Consider the following 20,967-nt stretch of genomic DNA (forward strand, 5'->3'; position numbering starts at 1 on the left):
ATAGATAGATAGATAGATAGATAGATAGATAGATAGATAGATAGATAATAGATAAATAGATAGACAGGCAGACAAATGTGTGAACCTTCTTAACAGTGCTCTACTAAGAAGGGTCTTGAAAGTATGAGAGAAGACTTACTCATCCTGATATCCTACTCCCTGGAGAAAAGGGTTGGGGGCTCTCTTCCTAGACTGGCATAATGAATCCAGCTCCTATCTAGAAGACCTGTGAGATGAGAATTCTCAGGACTGGCCTTCAGGGCCAGAGCTGCGTGGTATTCAGCACAGCCTCTACATCACACACAGCTGAACGTTCACGAGGCAAAGACTGCCCATTGCAGTGATTCTTCGTACGCTGCCAACAACCATTTTAATTCCGAAAACCTTGGCACTGCACAACAATTGGGGAATTTAATTCGGTACAGCTAGATATTCATTGTTCTAAACTTAACAACAGCATCTTGTGGGAGTAAAATTTAGGAAATAGCATCTTGGAACAACTATTAATCAGGAAGGAAAATGTTACCTTTGGGTGCCCAAATGAAGGCATATACTGCATGGTTATAACACTGGCTAAGGGGATTTTTTAAAATAATAAATTACATAAGAATATATATACTCAGAGTGTTCTTTTATGTTAGGGGTTTTTAATTAGAATAAAATATAACTTTTTGTTAAAGACTATATATTTCCATTGAAAATATTTTTTTAAAGATTTTATTTATTTATTTGACAGAGAGAGACACAGTGAGAGAGGGAACACAAGCAGGGGGAGTGGGAGAGGGAGAAGCAGGCTTCCCGCAAAGCAGGGACCCTGATGAGGGGCTCGATCCCAGGACCCTGGGATCATGACCTGAGCCCAAGGCAAATGCTTAACGACTGAGCCACCCAGATGCCCTGAAAATATTTTTTATATAAAATATAAAAGCTATATATTTCCACTGAAAGTGGTGTTCTTGTTCTCTAAGATGTGTTGTGTTATTCTCACTCGGGGGGAAAAAAAGACTCTCTCAGATTCACCGATAACATTTGGTTGATACCCTTCTTTGGCCATTTTTCTTACCAGAGACAGATCATATGTGCAAGTCTTTCCTGTACTACACCATACATCCCTTGAGTATGTGCCTTATCCTGTTTGTCTTTGTACAGCAGGGCCTAGACCAGTGCCTTGCACATGTTAGGTGCACCATGAATATTTTAATTAATTACCCATCAAATAACTTGCTGCAGAGTGTTCATTGTTCTCTCTTGCTTCCTAACTTTGCGACACCTCTGATGATAAATCAGTCCCATGATTTCATTATCCTACAGAATGGTTTCCTTAGCATTATGTTCATTTCTCAGTAGTCAACCATTGCATAATGCACCCGTTCTGGCTGTCAAGGAGGTCCAGTGAAATACACAGCCATAGAAGAATGAGTGCATGTAAAAAAAGAAAGAAAGAAAGAAAGAAAGAAAGAAAGAAAGAAAGAAAGAAAGAAAGAAAGAAAGAAAGAAAGAAAGAAAGAAAGAAAGAAAGAGAAAGAGAGAGAAAAAGAAAGAAAGAGTGCATGGATGGATGAAGGTGCTGTCAGAGTGCGGACTGATGGTCTCACCTGGGGCAAGGCAATCAAGGACGTCATCTCATAGGAGGTGTGTTTGAACTACAGGACTTGAGAAATAACACTCTATACAGACAAATGGTGATCCCTGTGTGTCCCTCCCCAGGGCATCCCCCCCCCCATTTCCAGAGACATTTTTGTCCTGAATTTGTATTTATCACCTCCATGTGTTTCTTTATAGTCTCACTGTACACATATGGATTCCTATTCTAGTATCACCTGTTTTCAAACTTATATCAGTGGTATCATAGCATTCATATAATAAGAACCAACAACTTACTGGGCACTTAAGATGTGCCAAGGACTATTGTGGACTTTGTACATATATCGAGCCAGTTTATTCTCACAACAACTCAATGACATGGGTACTATTGTTATCCCATTTTACTAAGAAAGAAACTAAGGTTCAGAGTTTAATTTGTCCAAAGTTTCACAAATGATAAGTGGGAGAGCAATCTGGTTCTAAGGCCTGAGTCTTTTTACCCTTGGCTTTAAAAGTAATATTATTAGTGAGAATCATCCTGTTTTTCTGTGAGGGTGAATTTTTAAAAATTTCTATCATAGAACAGGAGACCAAAAATATTTTCCAGGTTTTTCACATTTGAAGCAATGTTTCTTTCTTCCTTTTTAAATTGAGAAAACTGTGGATTCATATGCAATTGTAGGAAATAATATAGATAAATCCCTTCTATACTTTTCCCAGTTTCCCTCAGTGGTAATATTTTACAAAACTATAATACAATATCATAATATCACTGGGTATTGACATTGATACAACCCACCACTTTTATTCAGATTTCCCAATTTTACTTTACTCGTGTGTGTATGTGTACATTAAGTTTTATACAACTTTAGCACTTGTATAAATTTATATAGATACTACCACAGTCAAAATGATCAGTAGGTCCAACCCTACAAGGATTCCTCATGTTGCCCTTTTAAAAAACCATACTTTCACTTTCACCACCTCAACATGCTCCAACCCCCATCCCTAACCCCTGACAACCACTAAACTGTCCATCATTTCTAAAATGTTATCATTGCAAAGCCTGACTTTTTAACCCATCCATTATATTGCAATTTGCTTCTTTTCCAATGAACATTATATTTTCAAAATTGATACATTATGTTGATGTATGTCACTCTGTTCATTGTAACTGCTATGTGGGTATTCCCTGACTTACTTATCTTTTCTTCTGTTGATGGACATTGAGGTTGGTTCAAAGTTTTTTCCCACCATTACAAACAATTCATGAACATATCTCCTTGTGCATAATGTTGCTTCTTTACACTTGAATTGGGGTCTGCCTTTGATGACCAAAGAAAGATGAATGAGAACAATTTATTACCAATGATGGAACTATTTGCTGCAATCATGCTCACTAGATGGACTTAATTGCTATAATCACGCTCACCATGCTCTTATCAGGACAAACTGTCCTCTTTTTAATGAACATCCAAATTACTACATCATCCATATTATAGCATACATCAGTACTTTATTTCTTTTCATTGCTGAGCAATATTCCATTGTATGGATATGTCACATCTCATTTATACATTCATTGGTTGATAGACATTTGGATTGTTTCCACTTCTGGGCTTTTGTGAATAATGCTGCTATGAATATTTCTGTACAAATTCTTGTGTAGACCTATGTTTTCAGTTCTCTTGGAATTGAAGTGGAATTTCTGGGTCTTTTGGTAACTCTATGTTTAACTTTTTGAGGAAGTTGTTTTCCAAAGTGGCTGCACCAACTTACATGCCCACCAACAGTATGGTTCTAATTTCTCCACATCCTCCAACACTTGTTACTGTCATTTTTATTATCCTCATCCTAGTGGGTGTGAATCGATGTGTTTTGACTCACATTTTAGTTTGATTCTTTTTTAAGATTTTATTTATTTATTTGAGAGAGAGCGTGTGCATGAGTGAGCATGAATGGGGGAGGGGCAGTGGGAGAGGGAGAATGACAAACAGACTCCCCACTGAGCATGGAGCCTGACTCAGGGCTCCAACCTGAGATTATGACCTTAGCCAAAGTCAGATGCTTAATTGACTGAGCCACCCAGGTGCCCCTGGTTTGATTTTTATATGCATAGTGTTCTTGGTCATTAAAGAAGACTTAATTTGCTTATTCTAGAATTAAATGTCTTCAGAACCCTTCTCACCTTTCTGTATCAGTCAGGATCCAATCAAAGAAGCAGTACCACTAGGCAATATAGCTGGTGGGTTAGTTAGTTAATTAGGTGGCTTGTTACAAGGATTTGAGTTTGCACATTTGTGGGATGAACTGATTAAGCAGTCTCTGTAAGGCTTTGTCTTCACATCTAATCCTGGAGCTTGAAGTTCACAGGGCAGCACTAGAGAAGGCTGAACCATACAAGCACAAGCTGGAGCCCATGAGGTCCAACTGAAACCCATGTCCGTTCTTGCTTCTGACCTTGATGATGTGATGCAGGTGTCCTGTAGAATCTGGGGCCTTTTGTCATTAAACTATGCACACACACACACACACACACACACACACACACACACCCCTGGCCCAAGAATTGGAGAAGCTGAAGGAGGACCCCAGGGAAGGTGGAGCAGTTGCTGGTTCAGCTGCTGCCTCATGCCAACTAGCTGAGACAGCAGATGTGACAATGTGTGTGAGCTACAAAATGACTGATAATTCACTTCCTCCTCCAAATCTCCCACAGGAATCTTTCTTGTGGCCCACCCTACCTGTACATATAGGGAAGGGAATTCTGGGGGATGTAATTCCACCTACCTTGACACATTAGGAAGCTACCACCTCTTCTGCTTTCTTTGTACGACCATGAGCTGAAAAATATGCATATAATTAGTGAGCTGCCTACTTCTGCTAACTCGGATTGCACGTCATACAGAAACAGATGAAGAATCTCTAAGTTACACAGTGGGAGAAAAAAAATCTCTAAGTTGTAAGTCTTAATATTTGATTTTCTGTCCAGATTTCATATAACCTCTGTGGCATCGCTGGTCCCTCAAGGTTAGACCCAGTTGATGCCACTTCACCTAGCTTTCTGGGCCAGCCATGGAATTGATCAAGAGTGTTCTGGAGACCACAGGCCTTTCCCTGACATTCCAGATGGTCTGATATTTGATTCTAACTTGTTCCCCATCTTCCCTCTGTCTCTCTTTACCTCTCTCCTCTTTCCATTGTTCCTACCATTCCCTGTCTCCTTCCTTTGGATAATATTCCTTCTCCCAGCTTGATGTCTCATTCGTAGTCTGCTCATGAGACCACATGTTCTACACACGCTCATTTTTACCTTCCCCAATACTTCACCTCTCACCACACTTAACTCTCATTGATTAGCCATTTGCATACCTGAGTTCTGTCATTTTAAATATATAACTAGAAACAGGCAAAAGGTGATATTCTAAATGTAAGACATTCAGGAAGATGCAGTCTATAAATTGTTATAAAATTGATGCACTCCAGTAACAACAATCTTTGTCAGAAATTCAGAGGTAGAAACACAATAGGAGATAAAATATATGCATTTTAGGACCTCGTGTAAGTAAGTTATGCCATTGCCATTATTAACTATCAGCTTAGATCATGTTTTATGCCAAGTCCTATAGCAGAGGAGGCAGAGAAGGAGGCCAGCCCGTTGGAGGCAGAGAAGGAGGCCAGCCCGTTGTTCACCCAGGGAAGGTTGAGGACAGGTCGGCAAGAAGACAAACTGTAGGCATGTCTGTACCAGGTTAGGCTTGGCTCCTGGGAAAAGCTCATAAAGAAGGGATCAGTTCCTCCCACTCTTACCTGCTGATAGGTCTAGGCCTCCAGTGACCTCAGAGGGATGTTCTTCCCCTAAGGAGAAGATGCCCAATGGGAGGGATGGAAGGAGAGAGACTTCGTTCTGAAAAGATGATATCAGGTTTGCCTTTGTAGCCAGCAAGGTGAAATTAATATAATTTCAAGGTCCCCTTTCCTAAGCAAAATTGTTCCCACTTTTCTAAACATTACTGAAAATTTCCTTAACTACAAAGTTCTTCATTTGACAACTAGAAATGAAAAATGTAAAAGGGAAATCTTTGGTTTAGACAAAAATTTAATATGCATTAATTTCCATGAAAGGCTAATGGGCTACTTGTCTCATCATTCTTAAGGGAGGGGTATTAGATCCTTCCTAAGTTTTGAGAGGAGGAAGGAAAAGGAGAGTTAGCATTGGGGGACAGCCTGAGGAGACAAGGAAGGTGTACCACATGAAGATGCAGATTTTACCAGCCTTAGCCATAATTATCTTCTGCTGACTGGGGACAGCGACAGGCTGGGTACTAAGGGATTTCTGTTGCATACTTGAAATGGCTTTTTAAAACCAGCTCACTGAGCATAATTGTATGCATCAATGTGCTGGGGTGGGAGGGAGTTGATTTAGATATTGAGTTTGCACTTTGCAGAGCGTCCTCATCACAGTCCTGAATATTTGCATCCTTATTCAAAGCCACACACTCATTCCATCTTCACATCTCTGCTGAGGATACCACCTCACCACAACAGAAGTTCCTGCTTCAGCAATGAGTCCCACTGTTCAGAAGGAAACCTGGCTTACTGGATCCAGGAATGGAACTAATGGAATTCACTTTAATTATATACCACTCAGTTGATAGCAATTATTTTCTTACAGATCAGAATTAACCATTATAATTTGTATAAATGTTATTAAGAAAATATGTTTATAAACCATTATTTGGAACACAGCATCATGTTAGGTTTTAAAATGAAAATTAAAAATCTGAAAGTGTTTCTATATATTTTTAACTAATAAATAAGACAGATTATTAAAAAGGGGGAAATGATAGTCAAGAGACAAGAGTATTCTGAAACAATAGCAGCACCTAATTTAACCGAGAAATAGACAAAAAGCAATTAAATTCATACCATGCCGGATACCTTAAGCACAGCTCTGGGAATCGTGTCCTTTCAAGGAACTAATAGTTTCTGGAAATAAGAGGAAAGACTTTCGGGGATGAACACTTGTCATTTCCTATGAGGTGCTCTAAAATCTATTCCCTCCACCTGGAATTAAAACATCATTGAAATTCACAAGAGGGCCAGGCTATGCAGCCCACATTTGGTGGGTGCAGAACAGAGCAAGCTGCAGCCCAAAACAGACATTTCCCCGCCCGTCGCTCTGTCTGTGTGATGTTAGCGGCAGATTCAGCAGTCACCTCGCATAACCTACCCTTGCTCATGCAAGCTTTTAACAGGCTTTTCTTTGGAAATGATTGCACAATTATTTAGTCGTTTACAAAATCAACCAATTCCCATGGTGAGATCTATTTCTGTGGGAGTCAAATCTTAGATTCTAACTAACAGAGCGAAAATCTGTTGTCATGGAAACCATTCCCTTTTCACTAGGCTAGCACTGCAATTGACTTGCATGGAGATGGATTGACAGAGATGCAGAGGGAAGGGGTGAAAAGAAATCAGACATGGCTTGAATCCATTTTCCTGAACAATATTTATGATCACTATTAATTTTATGTTGGATGGAAATTGACCTATAAGTACCGGATCCTAACAAATCTTTCAATACTGGGGGGAAAAAACCAAAATATGTTTTAGAAGCTATTTAAGAAATCCCAAATAGTTTCTCTTTTGCCAAAGAGGATCATTTATTAGAATAAGATTGTGTTTTACTTTGTTCTCAGAGTAACTGGAGCAATGGTAGTGAAAAGGAGAGGAATACTAAGGATAACTTAATTTCCTTATATTTGGGCTTTATAAATTAAATGTTAGGACTGTCAGAGAGGGAATATGTGGATTTATCAGCAAAACAAAAGGATCACATGCCTCTCAAACTCATAGTCAAAGTAAAGGAACCAAGAACATCTGCACACAAGTTCTTCTTCCTATAACTTATGGCATCATAAGTTGACCCAAAAGGGCACATTTGCATTATGAGCCTTATGACATTTGTGCCTTCCCAAAGGATAGGACATTTCTGAGGGTGGGCAAAGATACTGGCAGAGGTGGTGTGTGTCATCCCATTTCTTACTCCATGGCGCCAATCATTCCTGCTCCCTCTGAGGAATTGCCACTTTTCAAATTAGACATACCTTTCCTCCTAATTGACCTTTACCAGACACATCTTTAATATTAAAATCACATCATTGTGAGAGGGCACACAGACCAGTTAGCAGTGGCCAGGTAACTGGATTCCAGGGGCTGCTGGGTATCTGCAACAGAAGAAAAGTGCCAACATGAGCAGGGGAAGGACATGAGTTCATCCAAGGCAATAAGAGCCTGTGAGTAGAGGGCTCCCAGTCTCAAGGAGACTTAAACAAAATTGAGTGAGACTTAAACAAAATTGAGTGAAACATTTCTATTGGTCCATTATAAGATGCTTGAGGGTTTTATGGGTCTCTATTTAAATTCAGAGATTAAACTGAAAAAACAAGACCATCTGAAAACATTTTTTTCTACAAAGCGTGGGGTCTTAGTAAACAGAGATTAATTATATATTGAGTATTCACTTACCTTTGGGGAAAAGTGTTCATTATTTTAACCTATTTATTTATTACGGAGGTATAACTGATATACAACATTATATTGGTTGCAGGTGTATGACAACATAATAAGGAATATATGATTAATGATAAAGAATATATTGTGAAATGATCACATTTAGTCTAGTTAACATCCATCACCACACATAGTTACAAAAAAAATTTTTTTGTGATGAGAACTTTTAATATTTACTCTTTTACAACTTTCAAATATGCAATAGTCTTATTAACTATAGTTGCCATGCTGTACATTACATCCCCATGACTCATTTATTTTAGAACTGGAAGTTTGTACCTTTTGACCCCCTTTGCCCATTTCACCCACCATCACCATCCATCCCCTATCCCCAGCTTCTGGCAACCACCAATCTGTTCTCTGTATCTATGACTTTGGGAGTCTTTTTGTTTTGTTTTGTTTTGTTTCAGATTCCACATGTAAGTGAGGTCATATGGTATTTGTCTTTCTCTTTCTGACTTATTTTACTTAGCATAATGCCCTCAACTTTTATCAGTGTTGTCACAAATGGCAAGATTTCATTTTTTGTGGCTGAATAACTTTCCAGTGTGTGTGTGTGTGTGTGTGTGTGTGTGTGTGTGAGATATCACATCTTTATCCATTCATCTATGAACAGACATGTTGTTTCCATATCTTGGCTATTATAATTAATGCTGCAATGAACATGAGGGTGCATATATCTTTTCAAGTTGATGTTTTCTTCTTTTTTGGATAAATACCCAGAAGTGGGATTACTAGATCATATGGTGGTCCTGTTTTTAATTTTTTGAGCAACTGCCATACAGTTTTCCATTGGCTGCACCAATTTATATTCCCAGCAACAGAGCACAAGGGTTCCATTTTCTTCCTATCTTTAGCAACATTTGTTATTTCTTGTCTTTTTGATAAAGCTGTCCTCACAAGGGACACCTGGGTGTCTCAGTTGGTTAAGCATCTGTCTTCGGCTCAGGTCATGATCCCAGGGTCCTGGGATCAAGTCCCACATCAGGCTCCCTGCTTGGTGGGGAGCCTGTTTTTCCCTCTCCTGCTCCCCTTGCTTGTGCTTGCTCTCTCTCTCTCTTTAAAAAAAAAAAAAAAAAAAGCTATTCTAACAGGTATGAGGTGATATCTCATTGTGGTTTTGATTTGCATTTTCCTGATTATTAGTGATATTCTCATGTACTTGTTGGCCTTCTGTATCTTCTTTGGAAAAAAATGTCTGTTCAGATCCTATGCCCATTTTTAATGTGATTATTTGTTATTTTGCTGTTGAGTTGTATGTGTTCTTTATACATTTTGGATATTAAGCCCTTATCAGATATATGATTTGCAGATATTTTCTCCCATTCAGCAGGTTGCCTTTTCATTTTTCTGATGGTTTTCTCTGCTGTGCAGAAGCTTATTAGTTTGATATAGTCCCATTTGTTTATTTTTGCTTTTTGTTGCCTTTGTTTTTGGTGTCAAATCCAAAAAAACATTGCCAAAATTGATGTCAAGGAGCTTACACCCTGTGTTTTCTTCTAGGAGTTTTATGGTTTCAGGTCTTATGTTCAAGTCTTTGAATCCATTTTGAGTTAATTTTTGCATATGGTGTAAGATAGTGGTCCAGTTTTCTCAACACCATTTATTGAAGATACTGTCCTTTCTCCATTGTATATTCTTGGCTCCTTTGTCATAAATTAATATATGTGTGGGTTTATTTCTGGGCTCTCTATTTGGTTCCATTAATCCGTGTGTCTGTTTTTATGTTAATACCATACTGTTTTGATTACTATAGCTTTGTAATATAGTTTGAAATCAGGGCGTATGATGCCTCCAACTTTGTTCTTTATTCTTAAGATTGCTTTGGCTATTCAGGATCAAAAATATCCATTTTTTAAAATATCCATTTTTAAAAAGCATAAATTATCTACAGTAAAATATACAAATTTTAAATTTACAACTCAATAAACTTTAACATATATATGTATGAGTATATATTTACATACATACATATATACACATATATATAATTACCACCCAAATCAAGATATAGAACATATCCCTACCTCAGAGAATTTCTTTACAATACCTTCCAGTCAATCTCATTTTTCTGACTTCTATCATTACAGATTGGTTCTTAAAATAGCCTATTCTTGAAATTTACATAAAAACAATATGTACTTTCTTGTGTCTGACTTCTTTTACTCAGTATAATTTTTTAAATTTCATGTATGTTTTGTGTATATCATTAGCTTGCATTTTTTATTGCTTAACAGTGTTTCATTGTATGAATATACACAATTTATTCATATTACCATTGATAGACATGTGCACTGTTTCCCACTTTGAGGCTATTATAAATAAAGCTTCTGTGAACATTTTATCCAAGTTTTTTGGGACATATGCTCTCATTTAGGGTAGGTATACATTTAACTTTATTAGAAAGAGCCAGTTTTCCCAATGGTTTTACCATTTTAACTCCCACTATCATTGTGTGAGGCTCCCCATCCTCATCAGCACTCAATGTTGTCAGTCTGGTGGGTGTGTAGTGGTCTCTCCTTGGGTGCCCTTTGTTTTTAAAGAATCTGTGGGGGGGGCTTGACTGGATTAGTCAATAGAACATGCAACTCCAATGCTTGATCTTTGAGTTGTGAGTTTGAGCCCCATGTTGAGTGTGGAGTTTGCTTAAAATTTTTTAAAAAGTTTTTTAAAAAAGAAAAAGAATCTGTGCTAATGTCTGCATCAATGGTGTAGTGGGGTCTTGAGGTCAGAATTAAAATTCAGATACTGTGATTAATGTTTCCCAGCCTGCTAATGACCCCCATGCTTTTGAAAAACGTAGGTTTTCTAAGATAAGTTCAAGTAAGCTGAGATTTCATTAAAAAATATTCTGACATTATTGAATGCTTAGAGCTTAAGAACATTGTGTCAGAGCCATCTTGGTTATAAGCGCTTAAGTGTAAAAAAGCCACCTCTTTTATGATCTATTCCTTTTTTTTTTTTTTTTTAGTTGGGGGAAGGGACAGGGAGACAGAGAATCTTAAGCAGGTTCCACACCCAGCATGGAGCCCTATGCAGGGCCTGATCTCACAATGCTGAGATCATGACCTGAGCAGAAATCAAGAGTCAGACACTTAACTGACTGAGCCACCCCGGTGCCCCTGATCCATTTCTTTTATGTGCTATCTAAGAACAGTATTTCTAGAGGGAAGAGTGTTGTAGTGTTTAAGTTGCCTAGCTAGCCCAAAAATTCACATTAAAAAAAGCAATATATTTTCATAAACTCATTCTCCTCATTAATATATAGAAAATTTGTGAATGCAATTTTAATTTCTTGTTTGATCCAGGAATTATTTAAAATGGTATTTCTTAATTTGCAAGAGATTAGTAAACATAAGTGAAGCATTTGGGGGAATGTTGAGGGATAGGAGGGTCAAAGTTATTAGTTAACTTTGACTAAGTAATAGACAAATGTAGGTTTACATTAGATGAAAGATGTGATGTTAACAGCTTGCAAAATAGAAAAGCATAGCAAAATATCCAAATTAATTGGTGAGTAGTTTAAGATATTAAAAGAAATGTGATAATGCCACAAAAATTTTTAAAGGAAAATAGATTATATTAGAAATATATACAATAAAGATGGAATAAAGCCAACTGTATAAATTAACACAATAAATGTAAATAGCCCAAATTTCCCTATGAAAAGGTAAAAAAAACTTCATATTGAGTTAAAACAAATGTAGTTTTAAAATAAAAGATGAGCAAAGTGGGGTGCCTGGATGGCTCAGTCGGTTAACCATCTGACGCTTGGTCTCGGCTCAGGTCACAATCTCATGGGTCATGAGATCGAGCCCCGAATTGGGCTCCACGCTCAGTAGGGAGTCTGCTTGAAGATTCTCTCCCTCTGCCCCACTCCCCACTCTTTCTCTCCCTCTCTCTCTCAAATAAATAAATCTAAATAAAAAAAAAAAGGATGGGCAAAGTTATATGAGAAGGAGAAAGAGAGGAGGGTATATATAATACTATCAAATAAAATGAAGTACAAGGCCAAAAGAACTAAGTGAAACATATAAGGATATGATCTAATGTTAAAATGAATGCACGAAGAAGATAGAACAAACAGCAAAGCCACAGATTACATAAGACAAGAATTCTTAGAAATAAAGAACATGATCAAAGCATAATCTTTGTGGGAAATTTAGTAACCTGTTTATTTTAGAATATTATAGGCCAAAGAGACAAATAATAAGAACATAGGGTATCAGAACAACCCAGTTAACAAGTTTAATTATGTTTACAAATGTGTTACAAAAGTTTATATTATACATATTTTCTTTATATTATATATTCTCTCCTAGAATATATGCTTCTCTTATGTCCATTGAATGTTTACCAGACACATTATTATATTTCCACAAAATAATGATTAGAACTTAATGATAAGTCTAAAGAGTAGAGATTTTGTGAACCAGACATTCTGACCAAATTCTACTAAAACTATTAAGCCCTGACTTTTCACTTCTCTGTCAGGCCACCTAAATTTTCCAGGTTGTTTTTCAGTTTTTGGTCCCTAAGGCTTTCTTGGGAAGCAAACAAGTGTCCTGAGGCCAGCCTTATTCACAGATAGTCATCAACAATGGGAAGAAACTAATTTCCTTTACAAATACTTAGGTAGCACTACTAGCACTCTGTGGGCTAGGATCTCTCCTACTTGCTTTACAAATAACACCAGTGGGAATTTCCACCTTAACTAGGAAAAGATCAATAAGAAGCTTTTGAAAAAAATGTCCCTCCCCTCACCTTGGTAATTTCAAAATGCAAATTTTAGAAATGAGATTCCATTCTTTGCTTATCTGATCTTAAAAATTAATACAAATGATAATATTTGTAGTGTGTTATATAAGCAAGTATTACTCACATCACCTTTATCAGGAGTATAAATTAAATGACCACTCAGGGACATTTTGATAAGATGATAACATTTAATGTGAGTAAATATGAAGTTTCATTTGTGAAAATGAGAATAATCAAGAATGTGTTGAGAGATTTACTCCATGAAATTCATATCAGTTCTTTGCAAAAAATGGAAGCAAACTGAACATTCTAAAACAGGAGATTAGTTAAATTATTATGCATCAACATAGTGTGTTACCCTTCAGCTTAGTGGTTAACAGTATAGATTCTGGTCACACACTTCACGGGTTTGGATTCTGCTCTGCTTAACAGTTTTAGGACTTTGGACCATAAAACCTCCCTTGCTTAATTCTATTACTTACAAAAATTTTGAATAATAATAGTACCCACATTTGCTGGGTTGTTGTGTGAAAAAAAGATGAGTTAATATGTATAAAGCATTACAGGCAGTGCTTGCCACATAGTAAATGTTATCAAAAGTTATATAGCTATTACACAAAGGGGGAAGTAGCATATTTTTAGTCAGATGGGAAAATATAGCATATTAAGTGAAAAGAGCAGATTTCAAGAGAGCAATGGGTATATGGAATTATCCCAATTTAGTTAATACACATTATATAGAGACATACATATCTGCCTATCAATAGGCAGTATCATTGTATACAAGATTTCAAGAATAAACATCAAGGGTTCATCATCAAAGCTATTAATATAGCTGGTGAGATTATTTTTTTCATCTATTAAGTCTTTTATTTTCCGATTTTTCTGAAAGGAGCATGTTCCGTTTTTGAAATATGGGTGGAAAGTTATTTTTTAAAACAAAAACGTCTTGCTCCCACTAATTAATTCATTCTTATCACTAGAAACTCGAGGAATAAATAATAGTCATTCCAGCTTTAGCACTTAACACTTGAGTCTCTGAAAGAGCACAGTAAAAGCATTTTATGTGAAAAACAGTTCAGTGATTTTTCACTTCATCATATATATTTCTAGGGCACCTGGGTGGCTCAGTTAGTTAAGCGACTGCCTTCGGCCCAGGTCATGATCCTGGAGTCCCGGGATCGAGTCCTGCATCAGGCTCCCTGCTCAGCAGGGAGTCTGCTTCTCCCTCTGACCCTACCCCCTCTCATGCTCTCTCTCTCTCTCTCTATCTCATTCTCTCTCAAATAAATAAATAAAATCTTAAAAATATATATATATTTCTAAGAGCATGTTTTTAATTATTTAGAGAAAAGTCCTTGTTTGAAGAATGAAAGTGTCTATCTGGGACACTTAAATACTATGGAGAACTGAAAATTTATTGATCTCAAATCTGTTCTGCTTATCTTAAAACTGTGCCCTGGTAGTATCAGACAATATGGAAGCTATACCACCTGGAAGGACATGGCGGACCAATGTGGACCCGAAGGCAGCCAGAGGGATCCACAGAGAAAACAGCTTTCTGGGAGAGGACTCAGAGTCTGCTGACCAGGGTCTTAGAATTCTCCAAAGAGAAAAGACAGCATACACACAAAGGAGATCTATCCTGTAGTCCATCTCTGGGATGTAAAATCCAATATTTACACAAAGGCTTAGCCCAAGGAAGGCATATTTTTGATCCTCAGCTGTAAATACTTAGTAACTGCCTAACAACACACATATCTTGGTTTTGAATATCCATAGAAAGGCATGCTCTCTGACAGAGCCTCGGGCAGAGTGGTGTTGACCTTGTAGCCTGTATGCTTGCTGCTTTATTAAAGTTTCATGCCTTCCATTGCAACAATTCCTGCATGAATTCTTTCACAGCTTCCAGCACTCTGCAAAAGCCATAGAGACGTGGCAAATTGATTTTCCCCCAAGAAACTATGAACATTGGGTGAAGCAACAGTTTGTTGTTGTTTTTTTCTTTTCTTTTTTTTTTTTTTTGCCGTGCCTTGAGGCAAAAAGTGACTTCCATCTTGCTGAAAAAAACCCATTGATTTGCATCTCTAGCTTAAGAGTTTCCTGTCTAAGGCAGAGAAATATTTTAAGTTTGGTAGATAAAGGCCATGTGGAGTATATCTGGAGTTCATACTCTAACCAGAACTGGCTATGTCTGGTGAGGAAAGCAGATAGTTCTCATTTGCCCTGAGAGGTGGAAAAGCTACATTTCTGTTGTTAGTTGTTAGAATAGTCTAGTCTTCTTCCGCTTCATTAGAGAGCCCATAAGAGAGAACTTTTAAATGGACATTATTAAGCTCAGAATGGTGGTGGTTTCAGAACAGTGATGGTTCCTTGAGGGAAGGTATTGTGTTTACTTTCTTTATCATTGTTTTCCTAGCATGAATCACTGTGCCTGGCCCATGATAAAACTCTATGAATATTGATTAAATTAAATCATGAAAGAAAAGATTGTAATTGCTATCTGTATTACTCAGTTTTGCTACAGTAAAAAACAGCCCCTAAAAATCTCAGTGGCAAAGGTTTATTCCTTGCTCATGTTCTATCATAGGAGGTAGTCTGAAGTTCTGTTCCACATGTCTTCTTTCTGAAAGCCCATGGCCACTGTGTGGGATACGCCCAGTGGTATGCAGGTATGCTGATCAGCTCATACCTGCTCACTGCTCAAGAGTTGACAGTACACATCTCTTCTAACTCCACATTCTGTGATGTCATGTTGGTAGCCTGAAACCCAGTATGTATTTACACCTTGGAAACTGGCAAACACTACAAATCAGAATTTGGGTTTTTCCTTTTGTTTTTTGAGAGCCAATTTTTCGGCACACCCACTGGATTCGTGTGACAAAGAAAAAAAGCCAATGAGCTGGCAGAAAATCACAGTGCTTCTTTAGGCTAAAGCAAATCACATGGCCAAGAATGAATTGGGGTAGAGATACACGCTCCACCTACAGGAGGGACCACAAGTCATATGGCAAAAATGGGGAGGGAGCAAACAGTTGTGAACAATACTATAATCTAGTGCACTGTCTGAATAATCATAAGTGATCAAACCCCAGATTGGGGCATGTGGTATGACAAAATGTTTTAATGATATATGTATGTCTATTTTAACATAATTCTTATTATAAAAATAATACTATTTACTAAATGCTTACAATATGCCAGGTGTTGCATAGAGGAACTTTATATATACGATTTCACCTAATCCTCACTACGGTCCTCTGATGAAGATACTATTGTTATCCTCATGTTGCAGATGAGGAAACTGGAACCCAGGAAGTTTAGCGTTTGAGACTGGGGCTCCTGGACACAGACTCAGAGAGTTGTGAAGGGATGGTTAGTGCTCTCAATAGATCCACCTGTAAGGAAGTGAGAAGGCCAGGAATGAGCAGAGGCCTCAGCCCAGTCTGCAGAGAGTTCTGGAGCTGGGATAGCCCGTTCTCAAGTCATGGCAAGAAGGCCCCAGCCTGGAAGGGGGCAAAGCCCTGAGCAATGCAGTTCCCCATAGACAATAAAGACAAGAAAGCGTGTGTCTCTACCCCATTGTCATTCTTGGCCATGTGATGTGGCCTGGTGTAATCTATTAACATTGATATTCCCAGCAGCTGGAAGAAGGACGCAAATCTGGGTGGAGTACCACAGTATCCATTACCTTAGGTAATATGCCCAGGGTCCCACAGAGATTAGAAGGCTAGGATTTAAACCCAAGTCCATCTGACCTTAAACCCTGTCCTCTTAACCCCAATGTCAGATTAGTGCCCATTGCCCTATCTCAGTCAGTTGCTACTATCTGGTGAAAAAAAATAGCATTTCTGGTCCATGTTTATGGTTTCAAGAATGACTGAAACAGAATGTTTGGATTTGAATTGTTATTAAAATGGAGGTCAATGGCATTATGCATTAGCTTTTGGTGTGAATGTTTGTGTACTTGTGTGTGCAGATCTAGCCCTGAGGAATGGGAAAGGGGATTATATGGAAGTGTTAGGTGCATCATGTCTTCCTCCTTTCTATCTTCCACACAGCTTATAGGTCACGTCCACAGTAAAAATGGTAAGATTGGTCTAATATATGAGAGATGTGCCTGCTCAGGCAGGGGAACTTGGATGTGCTTCCTTCCCTGCCCTTAAGGTTAACCTGGGTCTGCTGAAGGGTCAGCTCGTTGCCCAAGATTGCCCCAGGTTCCCCTAGGTCAGAGCCAGGCTAGCCACGGTCAGAGATAAACAAAGCGGACACCAGTTAAAGGGGTAAGGACAGATTTCAATCAGTAATATAACTGTTGCAATAGGGAAAGGAGTCCAGCGTGAACTGAACTCAACTTCAATTTGTACAGAAGTGACTGAGCCTTTTTAAGGGAGAATGAAGGATTGGGGAGGGGACGAGCTGGGGTTCAGGAGAGTCAGGGAAGTGAGAAAGTACAGAAAGTGAGAAGGGGTTGGCTCAAGTGAAACCCATCTGGGTTTGCTAACTTGCTTTTGAGTTTAGGCTCCTATTCTTCTATAGAGACTAGGTGACAAGAGCCCTATCTTCAGGTGTTGGCTGAAACAACCAGTAAATTCTTTTGGCCGCCTCCAGTTTCCTCAGACTGACACTTAAAGGGGCTAGGGTCGTCCTAGGGATGTGGCCATGAGCCATTAGAAACTATGTTAGTGTTTTGTTCAAGTCTTTATGGGCCAAAGTCGAGAAGAGGGCCCAGAGGAAGCTGCTATAGTTTGGCCACGGAGAGGATCTTGGTCACAACCAATTAGCAATAAGCAGCAGTTTAGTGGTCCCAAATCAGCTGCCCATAAGGCCCCTCTGGTACCAGCCTTATCCAAAGCCAAGAGCCTCCTGATGCTCCACGGATGTCTCATACACACATGTACTCTCGCACACATTCTTATACACTCACATACTCCGTGCTCATGTCTGCTCACTCACACACATTCACTTTCTCTCTCACTGGCTCATACACACACACACACATGCCTAGATTACTTGTTTGCAGATCACAACCTGTGTACTGGCCCCAGCCTGTGAGGCTTCTTGCCCATCTAACTAGTGAGCTGGGGCTGGGGTAGATCCAGGGTCTTCCCACCATCAGAGAAACCAAGGGAGAGATCCCTTTGTGGGGGGAAAGAAAGGTACAGGCCAGAAACAGAAGTTTTAGCCAGAAGGAGAATCAGTCCCCCTGAGTTTAACTCAAAAGTTCCGCAAGTTCTAGTCACTCAGTGACTTCTCATTCCTTTACCTGATTCCACCCTCAGCCCAGTCCCTTCCAAGGTCTCAGGTCAGGGGGTGATAAAGCCAGCGCTGGATCTCAGTCCAAAGCTTTTGGCCCTCTCCCATGAGACCCATGGATCTCATTGACAGGTCCTTTTCAAATTCACCAAAAAACTTTATGCAGGAAAAAGGCTAGGTTAACTAGCTATGCTATGGTTTGCTTATTATCTGCCTGTTAAGCATAATCAGGTTTCCTCATAATCAATCATAATCCCCTCACCAACTCACCTTCCTTGGTTTTATATGCTCTCACCTTAGGTGGTTTTTATTTCTTCCTGCATGAGTGAGAGAAGAATTCTCTTCTTTGGACGGCAGAAGCAAAGAGCACAACTTTGGAGTCAGACTAGGGTTTGTGTTCCTGCTCTTTTATATGTGAGTCATAAAACCTAAACTCGGGTGTATCCTCTCTGAGCCTCTGCAAAATGGCAGGGTGGTGATTGGGATTAAATAGGATGCCCATTAAAAGCACCCACCAGTCCCTTGTTAATAATAAATGACCAATATCTTGTAACTATTAGAATTTCTTGCCTTTACTTTTTAATTATAGAATGTCAGTAATGTAGTAAGACTTAAAAACCAACATTCCTTCCAGAAAAAAGTTGTTCTTCTAGCAGCCTTACTTCAAAATCACATCACATCAATTGTCACTTTGCTTCTGTGTTTTGTGTTGACCCAGGTAACTGGGAAGGCGGTGGCCTGGGCCACAGTCCCCAAGCAGAGTGCACTGGGACAGAGTCCCAGGGGCCATCAAGCCACTATTTCTTGTTTGTCACCTCATCTATTTTGTACTAATTCTTTAGGGTTGACCCTTTTTGACCTGTCCCATACCTGTAACTTCAGATCGCAGACAGCCAGGAAGCTTTCCTTCATTTGTCCCAATTGTCTCCATCCAATATTCGTAGTAAACTGGGGGAGGAAATGACACATGAATGATGTTCACAGCAGAGCGAGGAAAGGAGACACCATCCCCCGCGTGGGCATCCTCTGCAGCTGGGCGGGGGCTCGGCCAAGGGAGGAGTTGTTCAGGGGGACTGAAACCCATACCGTCTGCCGAACGGCTTCCAGGTTGAGCTGCTGATCCCTTACAACCTTCACTCCTTTGGAAGGTGAGGGGAATCTGGGTGGAAGTTGGAGGGGAAAAGCAGCACAGGAAGGAAGGAGGAGGCAGAGTGCTTTTTTCCCTCGTTCAAGCTCTGAGCAACTCTTTCTGGGAGATCTTGGTGATTCAGAGCATGCTCTGAGCTCTTGCCTCCTTGGCTACATTATTTCCCCACTCTCATTTACTTTCTGGTCATGACAGCTTTTCAGAAAATTGGAAGACAACTACACAGGAAATCAGAATGGCATTGCTTAGGCCTCATAAACCGCTTTTAATGGCCGAAGGTGCTGTAAGGAAAACACACTAAGTATTTGCATCTGTGGTGTTCTGCTATAAATTCCCAGGGCTGCTCTGTGGTCCTGAATACAGAACATTTCTGTTAGCCCACGGCAGGAATTTAAATGCTTCTGGGAAACAAAATCAGTAAATAATAATGTTCTTCTACATCAGATGTAGCTTATAAATGTGATCAGAAGATTATCCTATAAAAGCAACGCACACATAAATCCTTATAATAAGAGCATTTTCGGGCGCCTGGGTGGCTCAGTTGGTTAAGCGACTGCCTTCGGCTCAGGTCATGATCCTGGAGTCCCTGGGTCAAGTACCGCATCGGGCTCCCTGCTCAGCAGGGAGTCTGCTTCTCCCTCTGACCCTCCCCCCTCTCATGTGCTCTCTCTTTCTCATTCTCTCTCTCAAATAAATAAAATCTTAAAAAAAAAAAAAAAGAGCATTTTCTAGTGATAGTTTCCAAGATTTTTCATTGTCTCCTGCTCAGTTTCCACAAGTTGGCTTGTGGAAGCTTAAGAGAAAAGTTTTAGATCTTTATCTTATAATGCGTCTTTTATCAAATACCAGAACCATTTGCCAGGTAGAAGGCATTCTTGGGATTGGAAATAGACACAAAGGGAGGTAATCTGCAAATGAATTGATTTTTTCAGTTCACTTATTGATTTGCCATATAAAAAGCTGGGAGTGGACGAGGCCAGTACTCTTTGTATACTACGGAATAATTATTTTTCTAAGAAGACAGCAGGACCTCGTCAACAATTCTTTATGGGTATCAGGTCTAACTTACATTGTACAATTAAGTACCAGGCGGGGATACAAGAAATCAGGTAGCTTCAGTTCTGTACAGCTGAATGAACTTGGCTTCTATATTCCAACATCCAAATGTGTTTACTAAGCTTAGCAGAGATTATAATAAAAGGGGGAAGAAAACTATGGTAGCCAGCAAACTTTTGCTCATTCAGAAAAAGAAGGGATATGAATTCTAAAGTAACAATGAAAAATGTCTCCTTTAGAATATGTCTCTAATTTATTGCCTGCTCCTCTAAATGAGACCCTCCCACCCTCCTTCGCTCCCTGGGCTCTTGGAAAAAGTTCTTGAGGAGAAAACTTTTACCCCAAATAATAGATGCAGCTGAGACCTGGTAATAAATAATTGAGTAGCCCTTCCAGCATCATAGGCTCACTTTGTGCTTTTTCTTACTCAGCTGTGTTGGTCTAGCCTCCCTGAGTCTGAGTACCTAGATCAAAGTACAAGTGATGAAGGATATTCTCCAACAGATCCTGTTCCAGGAACCTGCTCTGCAAATCTCCCCAGTCAGTCTGCAGGTGTTTGTGAGCAGGATGGAAGAAGGTGAATAAGAGTT

General features: G+C 39.1%; 1 protein-coding gene and 1 long non-coding RNA gene across 7 annotated transcripts in view; one reads left to right on the forward strand and one right to left on the reverse strand.

Annotated features, from left to right (window-relative positions):
- The window catches only part of LOC118002031, a 9,051-nt gene extending 1,768 nt beyond the window's left edge, over window positions 1-7,283 (reverse strand). The window contains exons 1-3 of one of the 2 annotated variants that reach the window (XR_004676924.1): window positions 6,526-7,283; window positions 5,395-5,491; window positions 4,375-4,427 (exon numbers count right to left, since the gene is read on the reverse strand). This is a non-coding gene — a long non-coding RNA (uncharacterized LOC118002031). Of the gene's footprint in view, window positions 1-4,374; window positions 4,428-5,394; window positions 5,492-6,513 lie in introns of both variants that reach the window. The other variant, XR_004676923.1, reaches the window with a different exon arrangement.
- The window catches only part of TRIM9 (tripartite motif containing 9), a 109,352-nt gene that overhangs the window by 37,994 nt on the left and 50,391 nt on the right, over window positions 1-20,967 (forward strand). The gene's annotated exons all lie outside the window — the stretch shown is intronic.

The sequence above is a fragment of the Mirounga leonina genome, unplaced genomic scaffold (assembly GCF_011800145.1).
Source record: "Mirounga leonina isolate KUSES-001 unplaced genomic scaffold, KU_Mleo_1.0 Mir_82, whole genome shotgun sequence".
Taxonomy (NCBI): Eukaryota; Metazoa; Chordata; class Mammalia; order Carnivora; family Phocidae; genus Mirounga; species Mirounga leonina.